The sequence below is a fragment of the Panthera onca genome, chromosome X, assembly GCF_046562875.1.
Source record: "Panthera onca isolate mPanOnc1 chromosome X, mPanOnc1 haplotype 2, whole genome shotgun sequence".
Classification (NCBI taxonomy): domain Eukaryota; kingdom Metazoa; phylum Chordata; class Mammalia; order Carnivora; family Felidae; genus Panthera; species Panthera onca.
Window position 1 is genome coordinate 79,841,847 of NC_138357.1, and position 15,903 is coordinate 79,857,749.

The window sequence follows — 15,903 nt, forward strand, 5'->3', positions numbered from 1 at the left end:
AAATTTTGTCGATTTTTTTCAAAAATAGCTTTTATTTTTGTTGATTTTGGAACAAATGTATGATTTCACTCTTACATGGAATTTAAGAAACACAGCAGATTAACATTGGCAAAGGGAAGGAAAAATGAGAGAAGGAGGCAAACCATAAGAGACTTTAAAATACAGAGAACAAACTGAGAGTTGCTGGAGAGAAAGTGGGCTGGGGGATGAGCCAAATGGGTGATGGGCATTAAGGAGGGCACTTGTTGGGATGAGCACTGGATATTATATGTAAGTGATGAATCAATGTGTTCTACTCCATTAACCAATATTATATTGTATATTAACTAACTTGAATTTAAATAAATAAATGTAAAAGAAAAAGAAGAAAAACAAATTAGCACAGGGAAAAAGAGAGTCAAACCAAGAAATAGCCTCCTAACTGTAGAGAACAAACTGATGGTTACCAGAATGAATGCAGGTGGGGAGAGGAGTTAAATAGGTGATGGGGATTAAGGAGGGCACTTGTATTGAGCGCAGGGTGTTGTATGTAAGTGTTGACTCACTAAATTGTACACTTGAAGCTAATATTACACTGTGTGTTAACAAACTGGAGTTTAAATAAAAACTTACTAATATTGAAAATAAAGAAGAAAATTGCTCTAAAAAACCCCGATTTGTCAAGGTATCTTTTGGCGTGTCATTTTATCCCTCCTAGAGAAGGTTCCATGTGCACTCAAGAATAGTGTGTATTATGTTTTTGGATGGAATTTTCCATATATGAATGTTAGGTCTGTTGCATATAATGTATAATTCATGTACAACATGTCCTTATTGATTTTTTTCCCTAGATGAGCTATCAGTTATTGAAAATGGATTATTGAAAGTTCCTAGTATTATTGTATTGGTGTCTACTTCTCTCTTTATATCTGTTTATATGTGTTGATATTTGCTTTATAATTTTAGGTCCTCCAATTTTGTGCACATGAATATTCACAATTGCTAAATTCTCTTATATATTGTCCACATTATCATTATATAATAACCTTCTTTGTCTCTTGTTATTTATTGTATTGTATTTTTTTTTTACCTTAGACAGAGAGAGAACATAAGCAGGGGAGAGGGGTAGAGGGAGAGAGAGAGAATCACAACCAGGTCCCATGCTCAGTGTGGTGCCTGATTCAGGGTTTGATCCCACAACTCTGGGATCATGACCTGAGCTGAAATGAAGAGTTGGGCTCTACCCAGTAGCCCCTCTTGTTACTTATTTTAATGTAAAGCCTATTTTTTTCTGCCATAAGTATCACCACCTCTGTTGTCTTTTGTTTTCCCTGTGTGTGGAATATTTGTTTTCTATCCTTATACCTTCAGTGTATAATTTCCCTTAAAGCTTATGTGAGATTCTTATAGATGGCATACATTTGGGTTTTATATATTTTTTTTATTTATTCAGCCACACTGTTTTCTGATTAGATAATTTAATTCATTTACACTTATAGCTAATTTGATTATTGGTGGTTTTGATTGCATAATTTAGTTTATTTACATTTATAGTTAATTTGATTATTGATGGGTAACTGCTTTATTTTGCCATTTTTGTTCTTTTTTTATTTCTATGTGCTTTGTAGGTTTTTGGTTTTTTTCTTCCTGTTTTACTCTCTTCTGTTTTGACAATTTTCTGCTTTGATTTGTTTTTCTTTATCTTTTGTCTATATAAGCTTTTGTTTTGTACCTACCATGAGGCTGACATAATTCATCTTATAGTGGTCACAATCTATATGCTTATACCACCTTAACTTCAGTTACATACAAAACCGCTATATTTTCACCCCTTCCAGCCCCACATTTTGTTTTTGATGTCACAATTAATATCTTTTTATATTGTGTTTCCATTAAAAAAGTATTGTAGCTATGGTTGTTTTAACACATTTGCCTTTTTAACCTGTATGCTAGAATTATCAGTAATTTGCACACCACCATAACAATATTTGCGTATTCTGAGGTTGACAATATATTTACCTTTATTAGTGCATTTTATAATTTATTTTTTTTAAATGTTTTTTTTTAATGTTTATTTATTTTTGAGACAGAGAGAGACAGAGGATGAATGGGGGAGGGGCAGAGAGAGAGGGAGACACAGAATCGGGAGCAGGCTCCAGGCTCTGAGCCATCAGCCCAGAGCCCGACGTGGGGTTCGAACTCACGAACCGTGAGATCGTGACCTGAGCTGAAGTTGGACGCTCAACGGACTGAGCCACCCAGGCGCCCCTAATTTATTTATTTTTATTTTAATGTCATTATCATCATTTAATTTCAGCTTGAATGACTCTTTAACATTTCTTTTAAGGCCTATCTAGTGGTGAGAAACTCATTCAGTTTTGTATGTAAAAACTTATATCTCTTGGGGCGCCTGGATAGCTCAGTTGGTTGGGCAGCTGACTACAGCTCAGGTCATGATTCCACGGTCTGTGAGTTCAATCCCTGCATTGGGCTCTGTCCCGAGTGCTCAGAGCTTGGAGCCTGCTTCTGATTCTACGTCTCCCTCTCTCTCTGCCCCTTCCCTGCTTGCTCTCAGTCTTTCTTTCTCTCCCTCTCTCAAATAAACAATAAAAAAATTGAAAAACAAACATATCTATTTTAAAAATATTTTTAAAGTTTTTAAATTTATCTTATTGTGAGAGAGGGAGAGGCAGAAAGGGAGATAGAGAGACCTAAGAAGGTTCGGCAACGTCAGTGCAGAGCCCGATGTGGGGCTCAATCTCATGAGCCACAGGATCATGGCCTGAGCCAAAATTAAAGAGTCAGACACTAAACAGTCTGAGCTACACAGGTGCCCCTCTCCTTTAATTCCTAAGGACACTTTTCCAGGTAAAATATCCTTGGAATTTTTCTTCTTTCAGTACTTTAAATATATTATCCAACTTACTCTTGGGCTGCAAGTTTTCTGGTGAAAAATCTGGTAATTAATGTCTGCTCCAATGTATGTAACAAGTCCCCTTTCTCTTGCTGCTTTCAAGATTCTTCCTTTGTACCTTCTGGCAATTTGATTATAATGTGTTGACATGGATCTCTTTGAAGTCATCTGATTTGCTGATTTTTGCACATCCTAGATCTGGATGTCTGTTTTTTCCCCAGGTTTAGATATTCTTCAGATATCATTTCTTTGAATAACCTTACTGCCCCCTTTCTCCCTCTTCTTCACAGTCTCCCTTACTGTGTATATTGGTAAATGTGATGGTGGCCCTTAAGTCCCAGAAGTTCTCTTCACTCTTTTTCATTTATTTTTCTGATTGGGTGATTTTGACTGATCAATATTTTAGTTCTCATCTTTTCTTCCACTTGATCAAGCCTGCTGTTGAACACACCAACCTATTGATTTTTTTTAACAGTTCAGTTATTGTATTTTCAACTCTATGAATTCTGTTTGGTACTTTTTAATATTTTTTATCTTTTTGTCAAAATTATCACTTTTTCCATGTATTGTTCTTTTGTTTTCTGGGAGCACATTTATGATAATCACTTTGAATTATTGTTGGGAAAATCATACTACTATTTCTTTAGGGTTGATTCCTGGTAATTTATCTTGTTCTTTTGTTTGGAATGCATTCATCTCTTTCTTCATTTCCCTGACCTTCTGTGTCGGTTTCTGCACATTAAATAAAAAAGCTATCTTTCCCAGTCTTGACATACTGGCCTCATATAGGAAATGAAATTTGCCAATCAGCTTAGACTGAGTTTTGATTGCTTCTCAGACTTTTATGCTGTCCAAACCACTGTCTTTGCTTTTAGTGTCTCTGAAGATATGACAATGTGCCAGCAAGACCCTTTGACGCCCAAAAGTATTAAAAATTTCCACATGCCCATTTAGGCTCCTGAAACACTAGTAATTGCATGCCTCTTCTGCTCCATGATGCAGGCCAGTTAGAAGACAAACCTTCAGATAGCAGCTAGAAAGAATGTTAGATATGTCTAACATATCAAGGTGCCTGTCAAAGTGAACCTGTGAACTTGGTGTTTTGAATACTCACTCTCTGCTGAGGAAAGAATATTCAATGACGGAATAATTTCTGTGAGTGTTTGTATACTTCTATTGAATTGCCTCTTTCCTATCTGTGTTCATAACGGACTTGTGAATGCCAAGTCCCATTACCTCACAGAGCTTTGTGATTTAGGAGCCAGTCCTTCATGTGGTGGCCATGGAAGGTGAGGCTCTGGAGTGTGGAGAAACATCTCTCATGGAGAAACTGGATACCTGATTTTATTGCTAAGCAAGCTGAGAAGAGAAGATGCAGAAGTCCCACATGTCCATTTTCACTCTCAGATAATTATAATCATGTGTCCCATAAACTTCAAAATACAGGCTAATTAAAAGCCTGACCCTATGAAATTATGCAGTCAAATTTCTTCCAAGGATAAACTTGGAATCTTGTGTTTTTCACTATTTTCTCTGGTCTGAGCCCAGGGGGACAGCTGTGGATTTGTTTACACTTTTCTTTATAATGGTCTCTGAGTTTAATGTGGTCCTGGGGAACTCACAAATGCTAATCCTAATTACCTTTTAGAGACAACTGTCTTGGAAGTCAGTCACCTGGGTGGAAACCATAAAAAATGGGGCATTAAATATGTGTGCAAACTTCTATCAAGAAAAATATGGAAACTTGGATTTATTGGTGAAACAAGCCAGAAGAAGATGGCAGAGCATGTGCTCACAATTTTTTTTCAGGCTTCCAGAATACTCACAGCCAGCTCCCAGATGCAGTCTTATTAGAATCCAAATTTTGACTCAGTGCTATGAAAATATGTAGAATAACTCCATCCAGGAAAAAAAAAACTGGATAGTGGGTATTTATCTCTGCTTCATCTACACTGATCCTCAGGGAATAACAATGGGAACTGTTCATACCATTTAAAAACTGCATCTTTATTTAGTGTTGTCCTAGGGGACCAAAGATTCTGAGCCCCATTGGATTTCAGACTTTAGATGACTTGGACATCAGATTTTAGATGACTTGAAAGCATATTCTTTAGATGACAGCCATAAAATTTGGATTGCTAAATGTATGGTCAAAACCCTTTATTCATCAGGAAGAAATGGAGTTAAGTTTGTCTCCCAGTTTTAAGGTGTTTTTTCTGGGGTGTAGTTTACTGAAAGATTGTTTCTCATCCATTCACACTTATTTTATATAAATGTTTTCTCAGTTGCCCAGTGTGTAGGAATCAGTTAGCTACATTCTAGATTTGCCTAAGAATTAATTTATTTTGTGTAGCTGTATATTTAGTGAGTCTGCACAGGACAGAAATTCAGGAACTTCTTATGTTGCCAATTTGCTCTCTGCCCATTATGTTCACATTGCTAAGAATATGTTGGAGTTTTCAGAGTTCTTAGGGCTGAATATTTTCCAAGACTTTATTTTAAATTTCTAGAACTGGACAGCAAAGTGAAAAAGAAGGTAAGTTGACCACTTTCTTAAACCATAAAAATAATTTTAAATGGATGAAAGACCTAAATGTGAGACAGGAAACAATCAAACTCCTAAAGGAGAACACAGACAGTAACCTGTTTGATATCGGCAGTAGCAACTTCTTTCTAGACATGTCCCCTGAGACAAAGTAAACGAAAGCAAAAGTAACCTATTGGGACTTCAACAAAATAAAAAGCTTCTGCATGACCAAGTAACAATCAGCAAAACAGAAGGCAACATATTGAATGGAGAAAATATTTTCAAAGGACATATCTAACAAAAAGCTAGTATCCATAACATAAAAAGAACTTATAAAACTCGACACCCCAAAACTGGACAATCCAATTTAAAGAAGGGCAGAAGACATGAATAGACACTTTTCAAAAGAAGATATCCAGATGGGTAACAAACATGTGAAAAGATGTTCAGCATCACTGGTCATCAGGGAAATGCAAACCAAAACTACAAAGAGATGTCACCTCACATCTTCCAGATGGCTAAAATCAACAACAAAGGTAACAACAGGTATTGGTGAGGATGTAGAGAAAAGGTAGCCCTCTTGCAATGTTGGCAGGAGTGCAAACTGGTAGAGCCACTCTGGACAAAAGTATTGAGGTTTCTCAAAAAGTTAAACTTACTCTCCTATCCTGAAATTGCAATACTAGGTATTTACACAAATAATACAAAAATACTGATTCAAAGGGATACATGAACCCTAATGTTTATAGCAGCTTATCTCCAATAGCTAAATTATGGAAACAGCCCAAGTGTCTGTCGACTGATGAATGAATAAAGATGTGATACATACATCCAATAAAATATTACTCAGCCATAAAAAAAATGAAATCTTATCAGTTGCAATGACACATATGGAGCTACAGAGTATAATGGTAAGTGAAATAGATAAGTCAAAGAAAGAATTTAAGAAACAAAACACATGGATACAGGGGGAAAAGAAAAAAGAGGGGTAAATGGATTCTGTGCTGTATGAAAGTGATAATAACTAAATTTTACACTTGAAACTGATAATACACTGTATGTTAACTAACTGGAATTTAATTTTTATAAATACTTGAAGAAAAGAAAAAATAAGAGGGAAGAATGTAGCAATACAGATTATCAAAGGAAGCAAAAAAAAAAAAACCCTCCCAAATAAAAAAAACCCTAATCCTACATTTAAAGGAGGTAGAAACACAACAAAAAAACAAAGAATAAAGTCAGCAGAAGAAGGGAAATAATAAGACTAGAGCAAAAATAAATGAAGCCTTAATAAATGAAACCTTAAATTCACTGGAAGACTTTATATGCTGAAAAGTAAAATAAATATTATAACTAATGCAATAAATATGATGACTCACAGATCTATTGAAGGTTCTGATTTTAATTCTTTTGGATGAATATTCAGAATTGGGAATGATTCATCATATGTTTTTTTCTATTTTTATTTTATTTTATTTTTTTAAGGAACCTCCATACTGTTTTCCATAGTGGCTGTACCAATTTACCTTCACACAAACAGTGAGCAGATGTTCCCTTTTCTCCACAACCTTGCCAATACTTACCTCTTGTCTTTTGATGACAGCAATCTTAACAGGTCTGAGATGATATATCATTGTGGATTTGATTTGCATTTCCCCAATGATTAGTGATGCTATGGGAACAACCCAAATGTCTATGACATATTAATGGATGAAGATTATGTAGATTTATGTATACATATAATCAGGTGTAAAGAAAAAGGAAATCCTACCATTTGCAACAGCGCAGATGGACCTGGAAGACATTATGCAAAGTAAAGCAATTCAGTCACAGAAGGGCAAACACTACATGATTTGACTTAAATGCGGTACCTTCCTTAAGTTAAACTTACGGAAGCAGAAAATAGATAGGTGGTTGTCAGAGAATGGGTGATGGGAAAATGGGGAGTTGTTATTCAATGTGAATAGCTAGTTGAACAAGATGAATAAGCTGTAGAGATCTGTTCAACACAGCACCTATAGATAATAATATGGTATTAAACACTTAAAATTCCTTAAGAGAGTAGACCTCATGTTAAGTTTCCTTACAGGGTGTGGGGGGGTGGAAGCAAAGCGACACAAGGAAACTTTTGGAAATGATAGAATACTTATTGCCTTGATTGTGGTGATGGCATCACCAATATATGCAGATGTCCAAACTAATGAAATTGTATACATTAAATATGCATGTTTTTTTATATACCAATTATACCTCAATAAAGCTGAGAAAAGATAAAGAGATGTTGCCTTTTTCACCAATTCAAATACTGTACAATATAGTTTCTAATCTACAAATACACTTTGAACAATATAGGTTCTAAATTAACCATAAATATTGTTGAAAATGCATCAAATGGCAAATCTTTATGATATAAATTAATACTGATGGCTGATTACTGATTAATACTGAGGCTCGGATGACAGTTACACCTCAAGATCCAGCTAAAGATAAACAAAATAGTCCCTGTAATCTTTGGGAAATTCCTGAACATATAACAGAGGACATACAGGTATGCCACATTTTAACCACAGTAGCTATAGACTTGTGTAAATTCCCCATTGCCATAGTACTCATTGCTCTAAAATATCCCATAGTTGTCATGGATACCCTGCCTCAGTGAGTAATAATATTAAATTGAGTCTTTGTTACTTACAAATTGTCTTGGCAAAATGGGACTTCATGGACACCTTCCTCCAGTTAACGTAAATAATATGTTCCATCGTATATTAAATGGAGTCTTAAATGATTGAAACTCATTATATAAAGCCTATTTAGAGAAAGGGGCTGCTATTCCCATGACTTCTCCATTTAACAACCAAATTTTGGAAGGATTACCGTCAAGATCCTGAAGCAAGGCTTGTGTACCCACCCCTGCCCTGGCCCCCAGCACCCACCAAGTCGTCCAGCTCAGCCATGATCAAGGTGATCCTCAGCTTCAATAACTATGGGAAGCAGTGGCTTACCAAGTTCTACCAGCCCTACGGTGAAGATACACCGGAGCAAATCATCAGGGACACATTCCATTTGGTATCTAAGGGCAATGAAAATGTTTGTAATTTCCTAGAAAGAGAATTGTTAATTGGAGGATCTGACAACAAACTGATTTATAGCTATTATGCAACATTATATGTTGTCTTCTGTGTGGATTTTTCAGAAGGTGAACTTGTCATTTTAAATTTTTTTTTTAATTTTTTTTCAACGTTTTTTATTTATTTTTGGGACAGAGAGAGACAGAGCATGAACGGGGGAGGGGCAGAGAGAGAGGGAGACACAGAATCGGAAACAGGCTCCAGCCTCCGAGCCATCAGCCCAGAGCCTGACGCGGGGCTCGAACTCACGGACCGCAAGATCGTGACCTGGCTGAAGTCGGACGCTTAACCGACTGCGCCACCCAGGCGCCCCGAACTTGTCATTTTAGATCTAATTCAACTATTTATGGAAACATTAGACAAATATTTTGAAAATTTCTGTGAGCTGGATTTAAGTTTTCATGTAGACAAGGTTCACAATATTCCTGCAGAAAGGGTGATGGGGGAGTGGTATTGGAGACCAACATGAATGAGACTGTTACACAGATTGATGCACAAAATAAACTGGAGAAATCTGTGGCTGGCTTAGTGGGAGCTCCAGCCTGTACTGTATTAGTTGTGAAGAATATGAATCTTCCCGAGATCCCAAGAGATATTAACATTGATGACATCATTATAAAGGTGCCAAACCTGCCCTCTTTTAAATAAAAATAAATAAAATAAAATAAAATAAAATAAAATAAAATAAAAGGCCACTACCAGGTAAAATCCAGGGAGAAAAGTCATCTAAGTTTACCATGCAGTTGTTTACCAAAAATAGAGGAAGAGAGTCTTGATTTAAGTCTGGGTACTGTATAGACGTTGTGGAAGTTCAATGTTGCTTTTCCTGCTCAGTGATTTTGAAGAAATTGAGTAGCTACAATGTGATATTTCTTTTCCTTTTTTAAACTGCATTCCTATGCCCACCTAAGGCATGCTTCTATGTACTATATAGTACATGCAGTACAGTATTGCAATGTGTTTGAGACATTTCTTTAATTATGTACAGTTCAAAATGTTGGTGTTTTGTATAGATCACAAGTGTAGCATTCTGGAATTCTTTCTGTTATTTGTCACAGTTGTTTTTAAAGAACCAAATATGTATTGCATGAAAACATTATGACCTTTTGCGCTTAGTTTAAATAAACTCCATGTAGCTGGACTTCTAAACATACAAAGACACAGCAAAGTTTTGCCTGCCCTTAAATTTACAAAATGAATGGAGATTTATGGTGGATTATCAGAATCTCAGTGTTGTGCCCTCCCATTAGGGCCCCCATATCCAAAAGTATTGTAATTATTAACTCTATCTAATACATAACTAGAAAATATTTTTGCTATTATAAATTTGGCTAATATAATACACATAAATTACACACATAGAAAGATTTGATTTGGGTATTTGGAATAAGTTGGGAAAGGAAGAATAAAGATAAGTAAATGCAAAATATGCAAGATTATGCCCTCACTTTACAAAAGGGGAAATAGAGCTCTCTCCATGAGTGGAAAAGTGAAGGCTAGTCTGTCCTTCATAATACGGTCGATTTCAATGTCTGTGTGGTTGGTCAAAATTTTCAGGAAGGGAAGGAGTTGGATTTCTTAACTGTTGGCAAAACCTTTTCTGTGGCTAGGGGAGCCTCCACAATCAGTATACCATTGAAAATTATTATTTGTTTTAGCTGCGTTGGTAGAAGCAAATATAAGGCTTTCAGGCCCCTCTAAAGTGTCATGAATACTTCAGGGTCAGTAACTGTTTTAATTGATTTACATGTATTAATTGATTTAATTCTCGAAGGAACCACATGTGCTTATGCAAATAAGGAAACTGAGGTGTACTCCAAGCAGTGACACCCAGATATGAATCCATACAATGTGGCTCTAGGATAGATATTCTTGTTTTTAATTATTTTTTTTTAACGTTTATTCATTTTTGAGAGTGAGAGAGACAGAGCATGAGCGGGGGAGGGGCAGAGAGAGGGAGACACAGAATCCGAAGCAGGCTCCAGGCTCCGAGCTGCCCGCATAGAGCCTGACGTGGGGCTCAAACTCACAAGCCGTGAAATCATGACCTGAGCTGAAGTCAGATGCTCAACCGACTGAGCCCCCCAGGCGCCCCTCTAGGATAGATATTCTTAACCATTATAGTATACTCCCTCTACGAAATGCAACAACAAATTCTGGAACCCTCAAAAGAAAGCAGCTGGAACTATGGGAAAATTGGGAAATACATTCCATTAGTTTCCTATCGCTGCTATAACAAATTAACACATATCTGGTGGCTTAAAAAAACATACATTTATTCTTTTACAGCTCTGTAATTCAGACGTCCAAAATCAATTTCACTGGGCCAAAATAAATCCAACAGTTTCACTCTGACACTGGGTAGAACCATTTTCCTTGACTTTTCCAGCTTCTAGAACTGCATTTCTTGTATTACTTGACTTCTGGTCCCTTCCTCCACCTCCAAAACCAGCAGTGTAGCACCTTGCTTCATCATCACGTTGCCTTGTGCCTCTGCAGTCATATCTTCTGCTGCCCTCTTATAAGGACACTTGTGATCATATTTAGGATCTACATGGATAATCCAGTATAATCTTCTTAAGACAATAAATTATGTATAGTACCTTTTCTCATCTAAAGTAGCATTCACAAGTCTCAGTGATAAGGGTCCAGATATCTTTGAAGGCCATTATTTAGCCTAGCACATATGCTGCATGAAGGATACATGGTATGGTATCCTACATGGTACTATAGGATACATGGTATAGTTTGTGTGAGCTAGTAAGATGAACACTGGCAGATGAATTAGTGTGCTGTGAGCTATTTATTCCCGTGACCCTTAATGGTCAATGTTCTGCAATTAAGTCTCAATAGGTAATATACAAAAGGACATTTTGGGGTGCCTGCGTGGCTCAGTCAGTTAAGCATCTGACTTCAGCTCAGGTCATGATCTCACGGCTTGTGAGTTTGAGCCCCGTGTCAGGCTCTGATTTTCTAAGGACATTTTATTTTTATGTTTGTTTGTTTGGTTGGTTCAAGTATTCATTGACATTGTAGTTGGTTAAGATATGGTGAAAAATTGGCTTCAGGAGTGGAATTTAGTCCTTAATCACTTACATATAACACCAGTGCCCAACACAAGAATTTCCTTCCTTAATACCCATTACCCTTTTAGCCGATCCCATGTCCATGAGCCATTCAGCAATCCTCAGTTTGTTCTCTATAGTAAAAGAATCTCTTATGGTTTGCCTTTTTCCCTTCCTTGATGTTCATCTCTTTTGTTTCTTAAATTCCACCTATGAGTGAAATCATATGGTATTTGTCGTTCTCTGACTTATTTCGCTTAGCATAATACACTCCAGCTCCATCCACGTCATTGCAAATGGCAAGATTTCATTCTTTGTCGTGGCTGAACAATACTCCATTGTAAATATATACCTCAAACTCTTTATCCATTCATCAGCTGATGGACATTTGGGCTATTTCCATAATTTGGCTATTGTTAATAATACTTCTATAAACATTGGGGTGCATGTGCCACACTCAAATCAGTATTTTTGTATCCCTTGGGTAAATACATGGTAGTGCAACTGCTGGGCCACAGTGTAGTTCTTTTTTTTAACTTTTTGAAGGATCTTCATACTGCTTTCCACAGTGATTCTACCAGTTTGCATTCCTCTCAATAGTGTAAGAGGGTTCCCCTTTCTCCCCATCCTTGCCAAAAACTGTTGTTTCCTGTGTTGTTAATTTTAGCCATTCTGACAGGTGTGAGGTGGTATCTCATCATGGTTTTGATTTGCATTTCCCTGATGATGGGTGTTGTTGAGCAACTTTTCTTTTTTTTAATTTTTTTAATGTTTATTTATTTTTGAGAGATTAGAGAGACAGAGCGCGAGTGAGGGAGGGCCAGAGAGAGAGGGAGACGCAGAATTCAAAGCAGGTTCCAGGCTCTGAGCTGTCAGCACAGAGCCTGACGTGGGCTCGAACTCACGAACCGTGAGATGGTGCCAAACCATGCATGAGATCATGAGCTGAGCCTAAGTTGGATGCTTAACCGACTGAGCCACCCAGGTATCCTAGTTAAGCAACTTTTCATGTGTCTGTTAGCCATCTGGATTTTTTCTTTGGAAAAATGTCTATTCATGTTTTCTGCCCAGTTTTAAGATTGTATTATTTGTTTTGTTTTTTTTTTTGTTTTTTTTTTGGGGGAGTTGAGTTTGTTAACTTCTTTACAGATTTTGGACACTAACCTTCTTTCAGAAATGTCATTTGCAAAATTCATCTTCCATTCTGTAGGTTCATTTTAGTTTCATTGATTGTTTCCTTCACTGTGCAGAAGTTTTTAATCTTGATGAAGTCCCAATAGAACATTTTTACTTTTGTTTCCCTTGCCTCTGGAGGCGTGTCTAGCAAAAAGTTGCTGCAGCCGATGTCGAAGTGGTTGCTGCCTGTGTTCCCTACGATTTTGATGTTTTCCTGTCTCACATTTAGGTCTTTCATCCATTTTATTCATTTATTTTTAATTTTTTTTAATATTGGGCGCCTGGGTGGCTCAGTTGGTTATGCATCCAACTTTGGCTCAGGTCGTGATCTCATGGTTTATGAGTTCGAGCTCTGCGCTGACAGTGTGGAGTCTGCCTACGATTCTCTCTCCCTCTCTCTGCCCCTCCCCTACTTGCTCGCTCTCTCTGTCTCTCTCTCTCTCTCACTCTCAAAATAAATAAACTTAAAAAATATATATAATTTGTTTAATATTTATTCATTTTTGAGAGAGAGAGCAGGGAAGTAGCAGAGAGAGAGAGGGAGACACAGAATCCGAAGCAGGCTCCAGGCTCTGAGCTGTTCAGCACAGAGCAGGAGGCAAGGCTCGAACCCACAAACTGTGAGATCATGATCTGAGCCAAAGTGGGCCGCTTAACCTACTGAGCCACCCAGGGGCCCCTAGGTCTTTCATCCACTTTAAATTTATTTTGTTTATGGTGTAAGAAAGTAGTCCAGTATCATTCGTCTGCGTGTGGCTGTCCAGGTTTTGCCACATCATTTGTTGAAGAGATTGTTTTCCACCGGATATATTTTCCAGCTTTGTGGGAGACTAGTTGACCATATAGTTGTGGGTCCATTTCTGGGTTTTCTATTCTGTTCTTTTTTTTTTTTTTTCTAGTTTATTATCTATATCGAGGGAAAGAGAGAGGGAGAGAAAGGGACAGAGAGAGAATTCCAAGCAGGCTCCATGTTGTCAGCACAGAGCCAGATGCAGGGCTTGATTCCACAAACAATGAGATCATGACCTGAGCAAAACTCAAAACCAGCCACTCAACTGACTGAGCCACTGCGGTGCCCCCCCCCCCTTTCATTGGTCTATGTGTCTGGTTTTGTGCCAATACCATACTGTCTTGATGACTACGGCTTTGCAATATAGCTTGAAGTCTGGAATTGTGATGCTTTCAGCTTTCCTTTTTCAAAATTTCTTTGTCTACTCAGGGTCTTTCATGGCTTTATATATATTTTAGGATTGTTTATTATAGCTCTGTGAAAAATTTTCTGGTGGTATTGTGGCGTGGATTTTATTAAATGTGTAGATTGCTTTGGACAATATAGACATTTTAACAATATTTGTTCTTCTAATGCATGAGCATGAATGATTTACCATTTCTTTGTGTCATCTTCAATTTTGTGCATAAGTGTTTTATAGCTCTCACAGTACAGATCTTTTACCTCGTTGGTTAGGTTTATTCCTAGGTATCTTACTGTTTTTAGTGCAGTTGTAAATCGGATCGAATCATTGATTTTTCTTTCTGCTGCTTCATTATCGGTGTACAGAATTGCAACAGCTTTCTGCACTCTGATTTTATATCCTGCCACTTTTCTGAATTCATGTATTAGGTCAAAAATTAGCAAAATTTTGGTGGAGTCTTTTGTACATGTCATCTGTGAATACTGAAAGTGACTTTTTCTTTGCTGTCTTGGATGGCTTTTATTTGTTTCTGTTGTCTGGTTGCTGGGGCTAGGACTTCCAGTATTATATTAAATCACAGCGGTGAGTGTGGACATTCCTGTCTTGTTCCCTATCATAGAGGAAAGCTCTCAGTGTTTCCCCATTGAGGATGATACTACCTGTGGGTCTTTCATATATGGCCTTTATGATGTTGAGGTATGTTCCATCTATCTCTACTTGGGAGGCCGGGAGATTTTTTCAAGAATGGATTGCTGTACTTTGTCAAATGCTTTTTCTGCGTCTATTGAAATGGTCATATGGTTCTTATCCTTTCTATTGTTAATGTAGTGTATCACATTGATTGATTTGTGAATATTGAACCACCCTTGCAGTCGAGGAATAAATCCAATGTGATTGTGGTGAACGATTCCTTTAATGTACTGTTGGATTCAATTTGCTAGTATCTTAACGAGAAATTTTACATCCATGTTCATCAGGGATATTGGCCGATAATGCTCCTTTTTAGAGGGGTCTTTGTCCAGTTTTGAATCAAGGTAATGCTGGCCTCATAGAATGAGTTTGGAAGATTTCCTTCCATATCCACTTTTAAAAAATAATTTGAAAAGAATATGTATGAACTCTTCTTCAAATGTTTGGTAGAGGGGTGCCTGGGTGGCTTGGTCAGTTAAGCGTCCGACTTCGGCTCAGGTCATGATCTCAGGGTCCGTGAGTTCGAGCCCCGCGTCAGGCTCTGTGCTGACAGCTCAGAGCCTGGAGCCTGTTTCAGATTCTGTGTCTCCCTCTCACTCTGCCCCTCCCCTGTTCATGCTCTGTCTCTCTCTGTCTCAAAAATAAATAAATGTTAAAAAAATTAAAAAAAAAAATAAATGTTTGGTAGAATTTCCCTGGGAAGCCATCTAGTCCTGGAATTTTATTTTTTGGGAGATTTTTTTTATTATTACTGATTCTGTTTCTTTGTTGATTATTAGTCTGGGCAAGTTTTCTATTTCTTCCTATATCAGTTTTGGTACTTTATATGTTTATAGGAATTTACTCATTTCTTCCAGATTGCCCAAATTGTTTGCATTTAACTGTTCATAACATTCGCTTGTAATAGTATTACTGTGGTACTGGTTGTTATTTCTCCTCTTTCTTTTATGACTTTATTATTTATTTGGTTACCTACCATTTTCTTTTTGATAAGTCTGGCTAAGGCTTTATCAATTTTATTAATTCTTTCAAAGAATTAGCTCCTAGTTTTATCGATCTGTTCTACTGTTTGTTTGTTTGTTTCCATATCATTTATTTCTGCTCTAATCTTTATTATTTCCCTTCTGCTGGCTTCAGGTTTATGTCCTGTTCTTTTTCGAGCTCATTTAGGCAGAAGGCTAGGTTCTGTATTTGAGACTTTTCTTGCTTCCTGAGGTAGGCCTGGAGTGCT

The 15,903-nt window shown here is 37.2% G+C and overlaps 1 pseudogene; it reads left to right on the forward strand.

Annotated features, from left to right (window-relative positions):
• Positions 1-8,316: 8,316 nt before the first annotated feature.
• On the forward strand, positions 8,317-9,196 carry LOC145714694 (AP-3 complex subunit sigma-1-like; annotated as a pseudogene).
• Positions 9,197-15,903: the final 6,707 nt, after the last annotated feature.